Source organism: Cryptomeria japonica, chromosome 8 (assembly GCF_030272615.1).
Source record: "Cryptomeria japonica chromosome 8, Sugi_1.0, whole genome shotgun sequence".
Classification (NCBI taxonomy): domain Eukaryota; kingdom Viridiplantae; phylum Streptophyta; class Pinopsida; order Cupressales; family Cupressaceae; genus Cryptomeria; species Cryptomeria japonica.
In genome coordinates, this window is record NC_081412.1 from 399,123,515 (window position 1) to 399,144,411 (window position 20,897).

The window sequence follows — 20,897 nt, forward strand, 5'->3', positions numbered from 1 at the left end:
GAATTAGAAGATTCCAGATATGAGATAGTAATTAAAGGAGGGAAGATAGTGTCGAACATAAAAGGTATGTTCTAATTTCTTATCTAAAGTTAAAAAACAAACTCAGTGTCACTTCTGAGATGACCTTTTCTAAAAGATATTTGAAGTGTTTGACAAAGAAGTTTTTGAAAAAGATTAATGTCGTTGTGTTATTTCAACACTGTTGAGAACGAGGCAGAGGATGAAGATTAAATTTAATTTTTTTTAGTATTTAGGTGTAAGTGATACTGATTTTTTTAACTATAAAGAGTCGGCTGCTGCAATTCTGTCATAACTATCATGCTAGATTTGTGTTTATTTTGTTTGGTTGTATTTTGGCAGGTTTTTTACCTCTACTATGTAGATAGAGAGCTTACATGTTGAAGTTTGGAGACAATTTTTTGTAGTCTTTGAATTGCAGAATTAAAAAAAAATGTTAAAGATTATAGAAATTTAATTTACATATTTTAATATAAATGTTATACATTAATAAATATCTAGAATTAAATAATACGCTTCTTAAATAAAATAAAATATTTTGTTAAATAAAAGTTAAAATTTTATTAAATGTAAGATTTTAAAGATGGAAATATATTTAATATCTTATACATAAATGCGTTTAAAATATTTATATCATATGATGCTTGTAATTTATAGTTAAAAATATAATTAATTTAATTAATGATAAATAAATAAATATATTAATATATTTTATATTTAATTTGAAGTATATTGCTTTATTCTATATCTTTTTAATCCGTTTTTGTTTAAATAGATTAATTTCTAGTCACTAGTTTGAATATGACTATTATAAATTTATAAATATTGAGAATACTTTTAACTATTTATTACCATTATAATTTTCAACATATTAAAAAATAAAATATAATCAATATAATTTAAAAAATATTTATTAACATTTTCAATACTATTATTCTTCATATATAATTTCAGGCATGGATACCATTGTCTGTTGGATGAGAATAGATCAACGACGTAAGGTGTATTTCAGGCTGAATATGGGAACGATATATTTTTTTGCAAACTTCTACCGAAAATACGTGTCATTGAACACCGACATGAAATAAATGTTATGGCCGATGGGACGATGAAGTGTTAGGTGATGTGGCGTTTGGGTGAAAAAAATCCTATGTATAATGGGACCCATGGGAACTAAAAATGGATATGCAGTGATATTGTCTTATGGTATGCACGCACTGAAAGTGAATGGTTAACATTTAGCCTTTAGGCGGCTTTAATGCCATCTTGTACAAATGAATTGTGCAACTGAACTAGTACATGTGGAGGAATGATGACAGAGTTTGTGATTAATGTCGACGGCCACCGTTGTTGGATGTCAGAAATTAGAATTGAGTGTGAGGTGTTTAAAGCTTGGGTGGATTGGAAGTTGAAGGGTCACAGAGTGTAATTGGATTGCCATTTTCTTGGTATCATACTATATGCACTTGCAGCGTTGTCTTGGGTTTCTTAAGAAGCATGGAAGCCAATTTCTCCTTCCATACTGATAAGAAATTAGTCCCATTTCTCAGATGATTTACGAATAGGAGGCTGAAAGGTTTGTTCTTGTTTAAGGATGAGCAGTTGTACAAGAGTGTGAAAATGTTGTTGGGAGAGGAAATTGTCCGTGTAGGTCATCGCTATAGGACGAACATGGAGGCATATTCATTGATTGTCACTTGGGGTTTCTAGTTTGAGGACGAGGTGGACAAGGTAAAAAATACCTTGAGAGTTGTAATTGATTCAAACTACCTAGTAAATATGGATAGTGTGTGTGATCGTGTGGTCTCGAAGGTAGGCATTGTTCCTGAGGCAGGGGTGGCTGGTTTGGTGGTACTGCTACCACTCATTCGATAGGTTGATGATGATTTGAAAGAAAGATGCAGAGCTCTTGCTTGGCGTGGGTGGCAAGCCTTCAAAATGTTTGCAAGGTTGATGCGGTCTGATGAGGTTTAAAGGGTCCTTCATGAAGTGGCACGAGTAGAGGCGGGTCGAGAGTTGCGACTGAGACCCAAGACTACCCAAGCAATGAAGCGACTCTCAAAATTCTATGATGACCCAAAGTATAGGTCATTTCCTGGTTAATCTTGCTATGGCCAGTGGTGTTTGGTGTTGTTTGTTTGTATCTTTTTGTTCCATGTATATTTTCTTCCCAACTTTGTATGTATGAGTGAATTTAACTTTGTATAGTTAAATTCTAAATTTGTAATTGTATACTTAATTAAGTGTAATAAGCTCTATTTCAAGCAGAAGTTGTAAAGGATTAAAAAGTCTTCAAAAACATTCCAGAAAAGTTACTCGTGTGATGTGTTAGACTGTTAGTCCTCAGAATTTAGAAAGAAGCAATGAAATTTTTTCCCTGTGGCAGCGAATAGTTATTAATAATAATTTATAAAATTACAACATGATTCTAGAAATTTTGCCCTTTAGTTTTACTTTTGAACTTTTGAGGGTTTTCAAACTAAGGGACTCATATTGGTATTTCAATTCTTGGATAAACCAGTAAAACCAGAGACATTTAGAAACGACTACTAGATTGAGGAATGCAACAGAGTTTGTCAGCAACAGTCTACTCAAATAGAAATTCTCGGTAAAATCTAGAACACCTACATCCTGTATTTTTTAATTTTTGAATCTCATGGTTTACCGTCTAGATTGTAGAACTAGAATTAGGTGTTCAACTTGAGGGTTAGCATTATTTTGAACCATTAACAGTACCAGCAATGGGGAAAATGGCTAGTACAACTAAAACCCACGTGAATAAAAAAATAGACTTAACTGAACTGGTTAAAACAACAGGTTTCACTGATGAATACCATGATATTTATGACCCTATTATCCATGGTAAAAAGAAAATCATAGAAATTAGATATGCATTGTCTAATAAGGTGAGAGATCCAGACGGGGAAAAATATATTGTCTTTAACAAAATTTTAAATGCGAGTACATATAAAATTGTATTGTGGTATGTTGGACTTATCAGCATGGTGTTACCTAAAGTATCCCCTTACCTAGAAATTGTCATGGTCTATGCCCAAAATCATGATGAAGATAGAAAAGAAATTATCAATAAAAATACTCAAGAGAAAATTTTGTCTGTAACTGAGGGAGAATTTGCTCATTTGTTGAACCTAGGGTTTGAAGCACAAAACTCAAATGTCCACATTGACCTAGGAAAGCTAGCAGAGCAATATGACATAATCGATGCAAATTATAAAGATTCATCTATCAAAGGTCTAACAGTGTCTGGTACTCAATTGGATCGGAATCATAAGCCTCCTTATGATTATAATATTTTTGTGCCATGGGTTCAAGATACTATTTTCTTGCTAACATTTTGCCCAGGATTGGAAAATGATAGGGAAGTGGGTGCCAACCTTCTTGAAATAATTTTTAATATCCATTGCGTAACAAAACAAGTAAGATTTAATTTTATTGAGCACATTGTTCAATCCATGCAAACATAATTACTAATTATTAAAACGGGTTCCTTTAAGCCATTTAGGTTCACATCCTACTTGTGCTATCTTCTTCTATCAAAGTATCGTACAATATTTGAGACCAAAGCTTCGCATTGAGGTCTATAAGATTGATGAGAAGACTCAGAATAGAATAGGGTGTCCAATATATGAATGGACACATAAGATAAGGATGAATGATAACAAAAAGATCTACAACCATTTTGTAGACTTCTTTTTGTCACCAATGTATAATGAAATTACAAGCACTCCAATGCCTAGATTGCCTATGCCTTGTAGAGATTGCATTCAACTCAAAAGTCAAATACAATTGGTTGACTGGTTCTTCATGGAAGATTACATTATGTTAAGGTTTTACCGATCAGCAGTAGAACCCTACAAACTTCCAATACATGTGACAGAGAGGGTTTTTGCATTGGAATATGTACAGCGGAGAGCATAGATGTACTCTTTCATGGTCAGCAAAAGAAGAGCATATTTCCATCCTTGTCTTTCTCATGTGGAGGGTTCACATTTGATAGAAAAGAATTTGAAGTGGCACATGATTTTTTGACAATTTTTAGGTTTGGTGTTGAGGGCCACTGGTAGTATGATCCACTAAACATCGTTCAAACAAGGCTTAAGAAAAAATGGAACTCTGAAAGGTTATGTCAACATGAAAGTAAACCATTGCTAGAAAAGCTTAGGAACATGGACTCATGGGACAAGGTAAAAAAGAGATGGAGAAAATTGTCACTGACAATAAAATTTAAACAAAAGAATTGTCATCACAAATTATGGCATTGTACACACAGAAAACAACAAAGCAGGGCATCCAAAATCAAAATGAAAATAGGAGGTCCTACAATTTCTACCAAAAATCTGCTAATTCATCTAACACAACGATTCCCAAAAACATATTGCATGAATGTAAAGACAAACATTGGACGCAAACCAAAATAAATGATTTTTGGACTATGAGGAAGAATCTCGGTGAACCAAAGACCAATGCAGACTTTGATGAAATCGACGGGAATATTGAGTTTAACAAATTGTGGAATATGGAGCATCCTATAGAAGGATATGATAGAAGTGATGATGAAAATGAGTATGAGGTTGAGGTCACTCCAATAGCTACTACAATCTCTGAAAAATTGAGTGGAGTCAATGCTTTCACGAAAGAAAAATATAGCAAAGGGCAAACATTGTGGAAAAAATGAGTTTTGAAGGTGGTGATCTAGGTCCCAGAGGAGAAGGTCCTTGGTTTCCACTTGAGGTACCACTTCCATCAAATTTAAAATCAAAACATCTTGAGAAACCAAGCATTGGACTTGATTCATCAAATTCATCACAGAAAGGTACTACTCATTACCCTGCATCTCCATTTCAATTTGTTAGAGCTTCAAAACCACCTTGTGCAGACACTCAAATTCAATCACAACCACTGCCATAACATGGTATTCCTATCGGTGTTTTATCAAGTGTCACTGCCACTGGTGGGGAATCTTGGGATAATATTTCTATTAGTGTTCAATCAAGTGCCACTGCCACTGGTGGGGATGGCACGGGTACTAATACTAGTTGTCCTGATCAAGTGCAACAACAAGATATCTCTCGCAAGAGGACAATAGTAGTAGATACTATATAGAATCCTAGTGATCAAGCCAATGTGAAGAAGCAAAATCTTATGACAACAATGGCGAGTTCAAAATCACCTTCAGACTAAACTACACTTGCAAGTGAAGGTGGGACAGGATTAGGAATGGCTTTTGGTACTTCTCAAAATGCATTAGTTAGAACCACAGGCATAGGTGGAGCCTCATATATCACTGCAAGTGTTATTTCACCTTTCAAACATCCATTTGCTTTAGCAAAAACAGATTTTCATTACAATGATTTGTTTAATAAATTTGCACAAACAACAAATATGAATAAAGAAAAAAAGAAGACATTGAAGAGGGGTGCCCTTACTGCAGCTTTAGAGGAATAACTTGCATCGAACAGAGTATTTCCCACATATGACCCAAACAAAGATATGATGGAGTTCATGGTTGTTATGCCCCCAAATAAAGATAAAAATCCATCACAGAGTCAAATAGATCCCTCTGAATTTCACGTTAGTACCCTCCAAATGGATTTTTCCAAAGTTCAAAATGTGGACAAAATTAGTATGTCAAAAAATACCAATGAAGTGATCTACACTTTGCTGCTAAATATGGAGAGAGAGAGAGAGAGAGAGAGAGAGAGAGAGAGAGAGAGAGAGAGAGAGAGAGAGAGAGAGAGAGAGAGAGAGAGAGAGAGAGAGAGAGAAATAAGGTGGTAAAACAAATAGAAAAGTTACAGGAAGACCTGGCAAATGAAAAAGCAAAGAGGAAAGCAACAGATAACAAGTGCAATGAACTACAGAAAAGGATAAAATATTTGACCTTTACCTCAGCAATTACAATGCAGGATTTGATGGAGGAAGAACTTAGGGAAAAATTGGATAAAAGCATTAAAAAATTTGATGATGAAAGAGCCTCTACAACAAAATTATAAAAAAAAACCTGGAGTTTGTTTTTGTCTTAAACAAAAATTTACAAAACCAATTGGAGCATGAAATGGAAAAAGAAAAATATTTGGAAGAGAAAGCGGAGGAAGAAAAAAAAAATGTGCACAAATGAAAGAAGAGTTATAGAAAGCAAATAATAAAATTAAAAGTTCTAAAGACAGATTGAAGGACAATATGAAAAATATAGTGAAGTATATAAAAGAAAACATGTGGGGGCAAATAATGCAAAGGAGTGACAAGTTGTGTGAATGGTTTGAATTGAATGAAAGTCTGAGAGTATTTTTTTGGAAGCTCAAAGAGCACATTGAGAAGAACAGAAATGTTAATTCAAAAGAGAATATTACAAAAAAAAATTTGCAAGAAGTCTATAGTAACTGTGATAGCTATTTGGCATCCAAGGGAATTAAGAGCCGCATTGATTCCTCAGTTAAGGCATCATCTATCATTCAAAAATGCCAGAAAGTAAGGGAAGCACAGGAAATTTTGTATAAAAGTGGGAAAAAGTTATTCAAGCTGCAACAAAAGACAACCAAATTGTTAAATCTTGGTTAGCCAAAGAGTGTTGACACACCAAATAAATTCATTGGAAAAGAAGCTTTCAAAAAAAGGATGGAGGACAAAATGAAGTTTGATTTAGACTTGCTTCCTAAGGACACAACTCCTCACAGCGTTTTGGATTTCATCAAACCATTGACAACTTTAAATTCAGTATTGGGTGAAACAGTAGAGTGAAGTCACTCTTCCAAATATGAATTGTTGATGAAGTTGTAGTTGACTTACTATACTTTAAAAGAAATTGGATGTCCATGAAACAGAGATTAGAGCACCCTACAAAAAATGGCACAAAGATCTCATGAATCATAGTATGTATTGCATAGTTTTATGCTTTTACTCTTAATTTCAAGGTTTTCTTCTTTTGGCATCGCTTGAAATAACTTTGTTTTATGAACAAAAAAAATGCATCACTCACTATTACTAATCCACCCTATGATGCACACCTTCAGCCTTGTAAATTTGTATTCTCAATTTCTCTCAGGTTTTAACTTTTCTGCATTCCTCTATTTCTAATTTCTAGGTTTTGTGCACTGTTATTCTGTATATTTAATTTGTCATGCCTTGAATTAAGTTTTAAGTTTTAACTCTACTTTTTGAATAGGACTCAACAAACATGTAGCAGTTGCTAAATTGCTAATCTGGCCTATGATGATCATAGATAACTTCAGCCTTGTAAAATTGTATTATTTCTTATACTGATGGGACAATAGATTTAGTGCCTCGGTAATTGATTTTGATGTTGAGTCTTCACATGTTGCAAACTGACCTGGAGCTATTGTTGCTCTCTTGTTTCTATAAAAGGGAATTCAGGGTCATTTGCAAAGGGTTATGAAATTTGGTATTGAATTTTGCATAGAGAATCACAGAGAGTTATGTATTGAATATGTTAATTTGAGGATCTGGTTAACACGAAGAGGGGGGCGGTGAATCAGTGATAATAGTAAACTGCAAACTTTCACCAATCTGAACAATACTTCACAAAACAGTTCATAACCAATAATGGTAGCTGATCTAACAATCACTTAATACAGATTTACCAAAACATTACCGGTAGCAACTTAAATGTTCATCATTAAGTAAAGACATCAAATGCATAACTCAACAATCCATCCACAACATGAACACATAAATTTTTCACGTGGAAACCCAAATGGGAAAAACCACGGCGGGAATCGTTCCCCACAAAATATGCACTCTTTTGGAATGTGCCCTATTAGGAGCCTAGCTCAATTAGGAGCTTTAAAACAATGTCCGATTAAGAGCAGACCCTGTTAGGAATCACTCGGTCAAGGGATTTTACAACTAAGCTCTGTTAGGAGCTTTACCTCGTTATGCGTAACCTCGCTGGAGCATTCAAACTCAAGTTGTTGAGCTACCCAGTTAAGGGATTTATAAAATCAGGCTTGTTAGGACCTACCCAGTTAAGGGATTTTAATGTTGTTGCATCTATTAGGAAACAATAGATAAATGATCTGGACTCAACACTTCATAGCTTGCTATTATAGATCCTTGTCAGCTCCAATTTACTTCTCTCATGCAGACATCTCATCTGGTTCGGCACACACACATTTCTCTGATCACCGACACACTTAACCTTCTCAAACTCGACCCAAATAGACTTTATAATTAGGTCGGCTACAAAACCCTAACCTACAATGAATCTACATCATAGATCATATCAAATCATTACAGATCATCATACAGATCATTACAACAAATTACAAGACAATTATAGTCATTGAATGATCATAACTCATCACCACACATCGATCTAATAAGCTATCAAACCCTTAACACATTCTAGTAAGAACTTTGTTGCTTCCCAATAAATTCAATCCTTGTACGCACCAAAACAACATCTTATTTTTTCACATGGATTCTGACACACCATCATCAACTTATGAACATGAAAATAATAACCACCAAACTATAAAATATCACAAGTCAAAAGATCTTGTTACTAGTTCTCAAACCCTTGCTGATTATACAACAATCAATTACAAACATGACTTTCGGTTCTCCAAACATGATGCATTTCAAGTCATGGACTCCTTATGATGTCATAAGCACACATTCCAAACTGCAACACCTGACTCAACATGGATCACTACCGCAACCATCTCCTTCTTTGTTCTTGCTTACCGATTCACTGTGACTTGACAATTTTGCTTTCCAACTCAATCCATTACCAGTTAGACTTAATCAGTAGACTTAGATGGCATACCAAGCATAAACAAACATGGACAGATATGGTTGCCATCAATGACAACACAAATAACTGATCATCATATCATAGTTATATCATCACCAACAGTCCATCAATATATCATCACCAACAGTCCTTTACCAGTATACCATCATCTCCATCACTTATGCCAATATGCTAACAATATCCCCCTTTGGCATTGATGGCAACACCAAAATCTCATCATGAATCATGTTATATCATTGTCTGGTCATGAATTCTTCTCCTTTGCTCTTTATTTCTCTTCTCCTTATGACTGTTACATTTCTTCTCCCCCTTTGACACTAATGCCAAGGGTGCAAAGGCATCTTCTGTCATCATCTCAACTACTCCCCCTGAGGAGTAGCCCACTTGTCATCAATCCATAATGAAAGATATTCAATAATTCCACTAGATTGATGCTTCACTAGCATCCTAGTTAATATAACCCCTAAGTTACCTCTGAGATATTCAAAGGTAGCCTTAGGCAATGGCTTAGTTAGTATATCTACCAACTTCTCTTTACTAGATACATGCTCCAATCTCACTTTCTTTTCTTGCACTCTTTCTCTCAGAAAGTGATACTTCAACTTAATATGTTTAGTCCTTGCATGCAATACCAGGTTCTTGTAAATATTTAAAGCACTAGTGTCATCACAATGTATGATCATCGGTTATGTCATATCTTGCTTGAATCCTTCCAAGACATGTCTCATCCATATGGTTTGTGTACAATTCATTGATGTGGCTACATATTCTGCTTATGTTGTAGATTGAGAAATACAAGTCTATTTCTTACTGGTCCAAGATACTAGTCTACCACCTAGAAAGAATGTGCCACCGGTTGTGCTCTTCCACTCATCTACATTCCCTGCCCAATCAGCATCAGTGAATACCTGCAAAGAAAAATTGCCTTTGTATGGATACCATAATCCATAATCAAATTCCCCTCTAAGATATCTGGATATTCTCTTCACTGTTGTCATATGTGTCTCCTTAGGGCTCTTCTGAAATCTTGCTACTAAACCAACTCCATAGGCAATATCCAGTCTACTATGAACAACATAATGTAATTTTCCAATCATGGACCTGTATTCCTTCTCATCCATAGAGGGTGAATCATCCTCTTTTGACAATCTACAACCAGTAACCATAGGTGTTCCAACTAGTTTACAGTCTTCCATTCCAAAAGTCTTTAACACTTCCTTCACATACTTGGACTAACAAATAAAGATACCACCTTTCAGCTGTTGGACCTGCAATCCAATGAATTTTTTTATCTAACCTATAAGATACATCTCAAATTCTTTCTTCATATCATCTGCAAAAGTCATACTCGTATCATCATTTCCTCCAAATATAATGTCATCAACAAATACTTCTCTAATCAACATCTTGTCTCCTTTAGTCTTCAAATAAATATTTTTGTCCTCACTGGTTCTCTAAAATCTTATCTTTATCAGATGGGCATGAAGTCTTTCAAACCATGCCCTTGGTGCTTTCTTCAATCCATATAATGTCTTATGAAGTTTGCATACAATATCCTTATCTTTTGTCAATGCAAACCCATCTGATTGTTCAATATACACCTCTTCTTCAAGAATACCATTCATAAATGTTGACTTTACATCCATTTGATAGACTTTAAAGCCTTTAAATGTTGCAAATGCAAGTAGCATTCTAACTCCTTCAAGCCTAGCAACCGGTGCAAAGGTCTCTCCATAATCTTCACCTTCTTCTTGTGCATACCCTTTGCATACTTGTCTTGCCTTGTTTCTAACAACTTCTCCATCTTTATTCAACTTGTTTCTAAATAAACATTTTGTACCAATCACATTTTTATTGTCAAGTCTAGGAACAAGTGACCAAGTGTTCTTTTTCTCAATCTGATCAAGTTCTTCATTCATTGCATTTAACCAGTTATCATCCTTAAGAGATTCTCTAACTGTCTTCGGTTCAACTATAGAAATCAAACAAGAGCTTTCTCTAATTTTTCTTCTAGTCTGTACTCTAGCATTCTGGTCTTCAGAATGATTTAGCCTTATATATCTAGGAATTACCTATTTTGGGGCAACAACCTCTTCTTTTTCTTCATCTTCTTCATCTACCGGTTGAGCATCCTCATTTGCACTGTTCTGCTCAACATCTTTCTACATTTGTTGGTATCATCAGTTTCATCAAAATACTCATCAACTTTTACATTCACACTCTCCACAATCTTCTTTGTCCTTTTTTTGTAACACTTGAAAGATTTTCTCTTAGTACAGTATCCAAGAAATGTTTCTTCATCACTTTTAGCATCAAATTTACCAGTATAATCATTTTTTTTATAAAACATCTACTTCCAAACACTTTGAAATAACTAACACTAAGAGTTCTATCGTACCATAACTCATAGGGTGTTTTATCATTACCTTTCTTCACCAATACCGGGTTCAATGTGTAAACATCAGTAGTGACTGCTTCTCTCCAAAACATCTTAGGTACATCTCCATGTATCAGTATAGTCCTTGTTACTTCAACAATGGTCCGGTTTCTCCTTTCTGCGAATTCAATCTATTGTGGTGTCCTTGGAGCAGATAACTGCCTGTTTATTCCATTTTTATCACAATATCTCACAAACTCATCAGATGTAAACTCTCCACCCCAGTCTCATCTCAAGCACTTAAGATTCTTACCGGTTTCCTTTTCTACTAAGGCCTTGAATTCCTTGAACTTTTTGAAAGCATCTGACTTTTCCTTCAAAAAAGTAACCCACATCATTCTAAAAAAATCATCAATAAATATCATAAAATACTTATCACAATAAAAAAATCTAGTCATCATAGGACCACATAAGTCAGTGTTCACCAAATCTAGAATATGCTCAAAAGAAAAAGATTTTCTCTTAAAAGAAGATGTAGTCATATTACCCAACTGACATTCTTTACACAACACATTGTCTAGTTTAACAAGTTGTGGCATACCTCTCACCATACTAAATTTGTTGACCTTAACCACATTATCAAAGTTCACATGGAAAAACCTTCTATGACATAACCAGCTATCTTCAACCTTAGCAACCAAACAACTATTCACATTAGCATTTAGATGGAATAAGTTACTTTTAGTTTTTTTACTGGTAGCAATCAATTCTCCTTTGCATCCTAAGATCCTGCAAACTCCACTCTTAAACTCAAGATGATAACCTTTGTCATTCAATTGACCAACACTCAACAAGTTATATTTTAAACCTTAAACCCAAAATACATCATCAGCATTGCTTGTACCATTCAAAGAGATAGAACCTTTACCTTTAACCATACAAGTTGAATTGTTTCCAAAGCTTACTACACCACCATCAAATTATTTAAGAGAAATAAACTTGTTCTTATCATCGGTCATGTGGTGTGAGTAACCATTGTCAATAATCCATTCATCATTATTGTCAATGTGAGATACTAAAGCCTTCTTATCAGACAGATCTTCTTGAACAACAAAAAAAACAATCTCTTCATTCTCTTCATCCTTAGATTCCTCATCAGTAGCACCTTCATCAACTGCAAGATAACATTGTTTCTTTCCTTTCCCCTTATATTTTCTAAAATTTTCCTTTTGATCATTATTAGGACAGTGTGCAGTAATGTGTCCTATCTTGTTGCAAGAGAAACATTTGAGAGGAAACTTACCTTTGTACTTTCCAATGCCTCTAGGAAGCCTTTTAGCCAATAGAGCTTTAAATTCCATCAGATTACCTCCATCATCCACATCAGCTTTACTACCGCCAAGATGACTTGACCTGCATTCATGACTTTGACAAACATCTTTTCCTTTTCTCATCGATACACTAGATACAAATGCTTTAAATGCATATTTTGTCTTAGGTACATTGTTATCAAAACTATTCAACTCAAAAGAAGTGAGCTTACCAATCAAAGAATCAATAGTAACCTTATCCTTAGTAACTGACCTCAACTCTTGAATAAAAGACACTCTAATGGCATAGGCAGGCAACAGGGTTCTAAGGATCTTAATCACAATAGTGTCTCTTCTATAGTACCACCAGCACTTTTGATTCCACCGACAACCTCTTTAATCCTTTGTCCATACTGAGTAATATTTTCTCGTTCCATCATTCTCATATCATCAAACTTTCCTCTAAGACTCTCTTCTTTAGCCTTTTGAACATGCTTATCACCACCATAGATTAATTCTAACTTATCCCTAACTTCAAAAGCAGTCTCTAAACCATGGACATCAATATATTCAGTATCAGCTAGTGTACTTACAATGACTTCCAATGCTTGAATGTTTTCGTGTTGCTCCTTCAACTGATCTGCGGTCAGAGGACTGGTATGCGGTACATACTGAATAATAGCATGCTGCCAAAACTGAGCACCCGTACCTTTGATATATATCTTCATTCTATCACTCCATATCGGGTAGTTGTCCTTAGTGAATTTGGGACCCTCCTTCTTCATCATCTTCCTCGGATCTTTTCCTCAAGCGGTTAAGCTTCTGCACAAAGAGGACCTAATGTTTTGATACCAATTGTTAATGTGAGGATCTAGATAACACTGAGGGAGGGGGGGGGGGTGAATCAGTGATAACAGTAAACTGCAAACTTTCACCAATCTAAACAATACTTCATAAAATAGTTCATAACCAGTATCGGTAGCTAATCTAATAATCACTTAATGCAGATTTACCAAAACATTACCGGTAGCAACTTAAGTATTCAGCATTAAGTAAATACATCAAAAGCATAACTCAAGAATCCATCCACAACATGAACACAAATATTTTTCACGTGGAAACCCAAATGGGAAAAACCACGGTGGGAATTGGTACCCACAAAATAGGCACTCTTTCGGAATGCGCCTTGTTAGGAGCCTAGCCCGGTTAAGAACTTTACAACAATGCCTGGTTAAGAACTTTACAACAATGCCCGGTTAAGAGCAAACCCTGTTAAGAGTCACCCGATCAAGGGATTTTACAATTAAGCTCTATTAGGAGATTTACCCTGTTAGGAGTAACCTCATTGGAGGATTTAAACTCAAGTTGTTGAGCTACCCGGCTAAGGGATTTATACAATCAGGCCTGTTAGGACCTATCTGGTTAAGGGATTTTAATGTTGTTGCAACTGTTAGGAAACAATAGATAAATGATCTATACTTAGCACTTCATATCTTGCTATTATAGATTCTTGTCTGCTCCAATATGCTTCTCTCATGTAGACATCTCAATCTGGTTCGACACACACACACACTAATCTTATCATTGTCACACTTAACCTTCTCAAACTCAACCTAAATATACTTTACAATTAGGTCAGTTACAAAACCCTAACCTACAATGAATCTATATCATAGATCATATTTGATCATTACGAATCATTTTAGATCATCATACAAATTATTACAACAAATTACAAGATAATTACAGTCGTTGAATAATCATAACTCATCACCGCACATTGATCTGATATGTTGTCAAAACCTTAACACATTCTACTAAGCACTTCGCTACTTTCCAAGAAATTTGATTCTTGCATGCACCAAAACAACATCTTATATTTTCACATGGATTCTGACGCATCATCATCAACTTATGAACATGAAAAGAATCACCGCCAAACCATAAAACATCACTGGCCAAAAGATCTTGTTACCAGTTCTCAAACCCTAGCTGATTATACAACAGTCAATTACAAAAATGACTTCTGGTTCTCCAAACATGATGTGGTTCAAGTCATAGACTCCTTATGATGTCATAAGCACACATTCCAAACCACAACACCTGACTCAACACGGATCACTACCGCAACCATCTCCTTCTCTGTTCCTGCTTACCGGTTCACTATCACTTGACAATTTTTCTTTTCAACTCAATCCATTTTAATCCATTACCGGTTAGACTTAACCAGTAGACTTAGATGACATACTAAGCATAAACAAACATGGACAAATATGGTTGCCATCAATGACAATACAAATAACTGATCATCATATCATAGTTATATCATCACCAATAGTCTATCAATATATCATCACCAACAGTCCTTTACGAGTATACCATCATCTCCATTAGTTATGCCAGCATGCCAACAGAATGAATTGTAACTTATGGCTATATTTTAAAAGAATTAATGAAAATATCAACATGTCTAAATAAACATCTCTCTATCAATAAACACATTACACTCTTTTATTCTGCTATTTTCTATGTGAAAAATGGAAAGTTGAAAATGCAATTGCAATTTAATATTAAATTTTAATTACAAAAAGTTGACAGACACATAAAGTATCGTCGAGTTATCAACCACAATAGTATGTTTTTGTAATATGAATGATGAGATACAATAATAAGATTAATAAATACCTATGAACTGTTAGTCTTGAATCTCTTACAGTTGTCATTCCTCCCCATTAAAATCAGAGCATCCTTGATTCTTGTCTGTGTTTTCTTCACTCTAAGTCTGCATACCTCTGTTGAACTGCATCTTAATGCTACCAGTAGGTCCAGTACATGATTCAATTGTCCCACTGGCACTTTGGTTTGAAGTTTTGCCCAAACCTCTTCTTTCACATTTCGACCTCCAGATTTTCAATGCCCTATCATAAGGAAAAGTGTGGACATCACACCTAGATGTATAGAGCCTCAAGCAATTTTACAAATTCTTGTCTATTTTTTTTCTTAGCTTTGATTTTAGGAACTCCAAAGCACTGAAAACTCTCTCATCCTCCACCGAACCCAATATCATGGTAAGACATAAATCAACAAGCTTGAAATATTCTGATATTAAATCATACAACATTTCATTCTTAGCTACATATGTCCAAAGCCTTGTTATTAATCCCTCTTCATGGGGGTTCTCCATTTTCTCATATTGTTCCCTCATAGTGTATGCAAAATGGGATGATTTATCTCTAAGAAGAGTTTCATTTAAAATTCCATTTATAGTTACTCCATTGAATTCTATGCATTTGCAAATTTGATTTATCAAAGTCAGTAGCTTAGCTCAAAAATTAGCTGCACTGTTGAAGTTCCAATATTGAGGAAACACAATAGACATGGCTTCAAGTAGTTTCTCAGGAGGGAATCTGGTTCTAATCTGTGAGGAAAGATCATAGGCAATTTTATTCACAGAAGCAGTTATAGACTCAACAATCTTGCTAAAATCTTCCCTCCTAACGCTTGCTAGTTGCTTCTTGGGGTGCTTTCCTGGTTCCTCGGGCTCGACCATGGCAAATAAGTGCATTGGTATCTCAACTCCATGTACACTGGCTCATATCTCCCTGTTTGCACCGATCTATAAAAAGTTATCAGGATTGTTCAAATTTGTGAGTGTCTGCCACTTATCAATTTTTTCATCAGATAATGTTGGTTGAGATCGAGAGATTATCAAGGGAGAGGCATGTCATCTTATGCAACTTAGCTTATTCTGCAATATACATAGCTCTTTGTTGGGCTTTTTTCATAATATTTCTCATTTCCTCTAGCATGGGGAGAAGAATTGGTAAAGTTAAGAGTGTCTCTATATTACTTAACCACTGAAGCAAGTCAGAAAATTTTGGTTGCTCTAATTTGTCACAATTTATGTGAAATAGTCCAATCAAGGATGAATATTCTAAAAAAATCGATGCATTCGACCATCCAAAGAGATCCATCTGGTATCATTATCCTTAAGAAGCTTGTTCCCATCGATTATTCCATCGGCAAAGTGTTGAAATTCCAATCGTTTGGGACTTTGACAAAAAGTGTGAGTAGAGCTCTCTAACTAAATATTCAATTCTTTTTACTGGAGCATACTTGCTCACAATTCCAAAAGCTAGATTCATTATGTGGGCCATGCAGTGAATGCCAGTAATGTAGGGTGCACAAGAAGTTTCCATTTTTGTGCAAAGATCATTCCTATGACCTTTCATTACTGAAGCTCGATCCGCTCCAACACACACCAACTTTTTGGCAATTGTCATGTCATCCATACCTCCATATTCAATTAAACTACTCTTTACTAGTTAAAATAAATTTTCCGTTGTTGCATTATCCTTCATTTTAGCAACAGATAGCAGATGAGGTTGGCATGCATGATTCTGTACAGTATAAACATGTATGCATACCCATGAAGTATTTTCTACTATTGTAACTTCATCTAAAGACAACGCAATAAATTTTCACTCCCTTATTTTTTCCTTTACATCTTTTGTTTCAACCTTAGCAAGACAACTTGCCCATTCCCATCCACTGTTTACCGGCCAGTGACTATTAGGATAGTTAGGAACTTTCAAAAGGTGTAATATGTTGGTGTTGGAAATAAGCCACAACTAGACCGACGATGGACTGGTCCAAGAGGGGCCAGTAGCTCAGTGGTAGAGCACTCCAGTAGCATATGGAAGGTCCTAGGTTCGATTCCTAGCTAGTCCATGTCTCAACATGGTATCAGAGACAAGTCCATGCTAGGAGCCCCAAGCACACAAGAGGTGTGGCTTAAGGGGGGTGTTGGTGTTGGAAATAAGCCACACCTGGACCGATGATGGACTAGTCCAAGAGGGGCCAGTAGCTCAGTGGCAGAGCACTCCAGTAGCATATGGAAGTTCCTAGGTTCGAGTCCTAGCTGGTCCATGTCTCAACATAATAAACTACTTATTGATGGGTAGTTTGTCATAGAACACCCTCTGCTCAAAATATAAAAAACAACACTTAACTGAACATCTTTTCCCAAGTGTTCTATTTGCATTGCTTTTCCAAAAATAGCTTCAATAGAACCTTTAACTTCAGCAGGCTTTGTTTGTATTTTCTCACAAAAATAAAATTCTTCATCATTCCTCACATGCTTACATTCCTTCTTTGTCTTCCATCTTAGCACTGATTTTTCAACTCCGTCTATTTTTTATTATTAACTTTACCCATATGCTTTTCTATGGTGTCAATTTTTAGTTGCAACCTATTTTCCTTCTTATGTTTCCAAGTGCAAATCTTACACCTACATTCTATTAGAGGCTCTCCTTCAATTGGATTCTCCACTGGTTCAATGAATGGATACTTTGATGCCCAATTAAATTGAAAATTACTCACTGACATATCCCACTCCCAATCCTTTTTTTATTTGGGTTGATCCTTTTTTTGATATGGCTTTTCTTTTCCCTTTCCGTACATTATCATATGTGGCATTATCACCCAAGTTGATTATTTCATTCTGGCTAACCTAGGTATCTACCAAAAAATATCTTTCAAGTTCATCGTGATCTAAGATATCAGGTTCTCTACCTTCTTCAATATGCGGCGAAGGTTGTGAATCTTGTACTTGTACTTGTGATGATGTACCTTCCTGATTTTCACCAAGATCTTTGCCAATGCCAAAGTACAAAGACAACGTTTTGTGTTTTGTTGGCCTCTTTTGGTCTTCCCCACATTCAAGATTCCTACCCTTCTTCTTTTTTGACATCTCCAATGAAATAAAGGCTACAAAAAAATATCAAGTTGTTGAAGAAGTAATAATGGTAAATAGACTATTAAAATAAATGTAATATATCAGTGAGTAATAACTTCATATTAAAATAGCGAAATGGCGGTGTTTGAAGGCAGCAGGAGCGACATCAACAATAGGAGCAAGGATGTCGATATGCAAAGTTTGGGCGTGCAGGCTACAAAGATTCCTAATCAAAACAAAGTCGACCCAAAGATCAGTTCATGGAGCAATGAAGCAGATATTGCCTTTCCCATTGAAGCAGGTAGGTTTCAACCCTCTCAGAAATAGGCTAATTTTTGGGCAAAAAGACATTTTCCATGGAGATAGATATTCCAGACCACGGATGAATTATGGAAATCCATACTCAAGTGGAAATCAGTGCCCTATTGACCCCCTTAAATGGAAGGAAAATGGTTTCATCTGGAATAATAAAGGTTGGTTTCGCAAGGCCAAGTATCATGCTTCTGAGTTCCCCCAAAACTAGCAACCTCTGCCTGAATCTAGCATCCCTGGTGCGGCAATCGAGTGAGGCAATCCTCATTCTGAACCCAATATGGTCCTTCTAAAATCTCATGGTAATTTCCAATTGTGGAATGGGCACTTCAGGCAAGACAACTCTAGGGTGGACCATGCCAAGTTTTGGAGATCCAACTTTCATCCTAAAGATCAGAACCCTTGTCCGGATCGAGTGGGATATGCTGATTTTTGAGGACGGGCCTTTCCCCCTCATCGTACCCATCATCATAAACCGGTAAGAAATACTTCAAGACCTAATATCTTTTTGGATGAAAACAAAATTAATTCTACTAGATCGAATATGCTTGAATTCTGCTTTTTCATCAAGTGGGGTGGTGGAAAATGGGTTAAGGGTAACTTTGAATCCCGGTGTAGAGCACAATGGGGAAAGGATATTAACATCAATATTCTCCCAAATGATTTCTATATGATCAAATTTATGAGTAATTACGAGAAATGGCAAGCTAAAAACAAAGGTTCATATATCTTGGATGGAATTGAAGTTCACATCATTGAGTGGCAGCCCAATTTCAATCTCCGGACTCATGTATTACCAGACAGTAAGGTATGGTTAAGACTGACTCTACAACTATCCCTTAGATTACTAGCATATAGATGTCATTAAGGATATATGCAAAGATCTTGGCACATTTGTATCGGTTGATGATATTTTGGAGGATAAAATATGGGGAAGCTTCCTCAAAATATGCATTTGCACAGATCAAATCACCAAGATCCCCGATGAAGTTAAAATTATTGGGGCTGGGAAGTTCTGGATCCAAAAGATTGATAGAGAAGATCAGTTGCATATTTTCCCTAGATGTTTCTCTTTAGATCACACTGGCCTAGGTTGTGATGTTTCGGCTACAATACAGAGAAGTTATTCTCGTGTGCAATTTCCTATTGAAGAAAATCTGCAATATGAACCTCCTATCTCCACTGACACTAGGGCGGACTTTTGTAAAAAAATTCATGATAATGAGAATATTCCATTAACTGAGGCAACTCCTTTGAACATAGCTCTTCCCTCCTCTGATCAAAGTGAAAGCCAACAAGATCTTCTCATGCTTCTGGAAAAGACTAAATTCTTACAGGCGAATATTGAAACTAAACTGGCGGAGTCGCTACCACCCTATCCTCTTGCCACTAGGAGTTAGCTAGTTATTAAAGATTGCAAAATTCACACTCAAGAACAGGACGCTATTAGAAATCTGGGGGAGATGGGAAATAATATTTGCTCTTCGCTTGGTATTGAATTGGGAGATGGTGAAATTGAGTCTTCCTCCTCAGAATGGGAAGAAGACTTTGAACCTGACTCTGATCTTATATTGGAGGAATCCACAAAAGGTTTTGGGAAGTCGGATTCAACCATTGACAAACCAAACTTCAAGCCAAAAGGAATGCGGGGGCGCAAGTAAGAAAAAATGATGCTAGCAATTGTTGGTGCAACTAGTGGTCAAACCAAACTTAATTTAGGGAAGGGAAACACCCTTCCCCAAGAGAAATGAAACTCTTATCTTAGAATGTCAGGGGCATCAATGCCCCTAATAAATGGTGCTTGATTAAGCGCCATGTTGATGACACCAAAGGAGATATTTGGCTTTTACAAGAAACTAAATGGAGTAAGGCTGAGATTGATTGAAAAATGAGAGTTTGGAAATAGTGGAATGGTCTGTTTAGGCAATTGGATGGAGTCTTTGGTGGCTTGGGAATCATCTGGAATCCCATGAACATTAGGATCTCTCTTGTCGGGGAAGATAAGTACCGGAAACATTGTCTGGTAACTATCCTTGGATGAAATGAGAATTTCAATCTTTTTAATATTTACGGAGCATCTTCTGTTGGTGATAAATGTGCTCTCTAGGATCTTTTAGCCATCAGACTTTGCAGTATTACTGAAGGTAGTTGTGTGGTTGTTGGGGACTTCAATGCGATCCTTTTGTGGCAATGAAAAAAGTGGGGGCATTCAGAGGACTGGTACATCCTAGAAGGATTTTTTGGAATTTGTTGAGAACAATCACCTAATAGACATTGTTCCTAAAAATAGAATTTTCACATGGACGAACAAGAGATCGGGTATTTCTAGTATTGCAGAATGGCTAGACC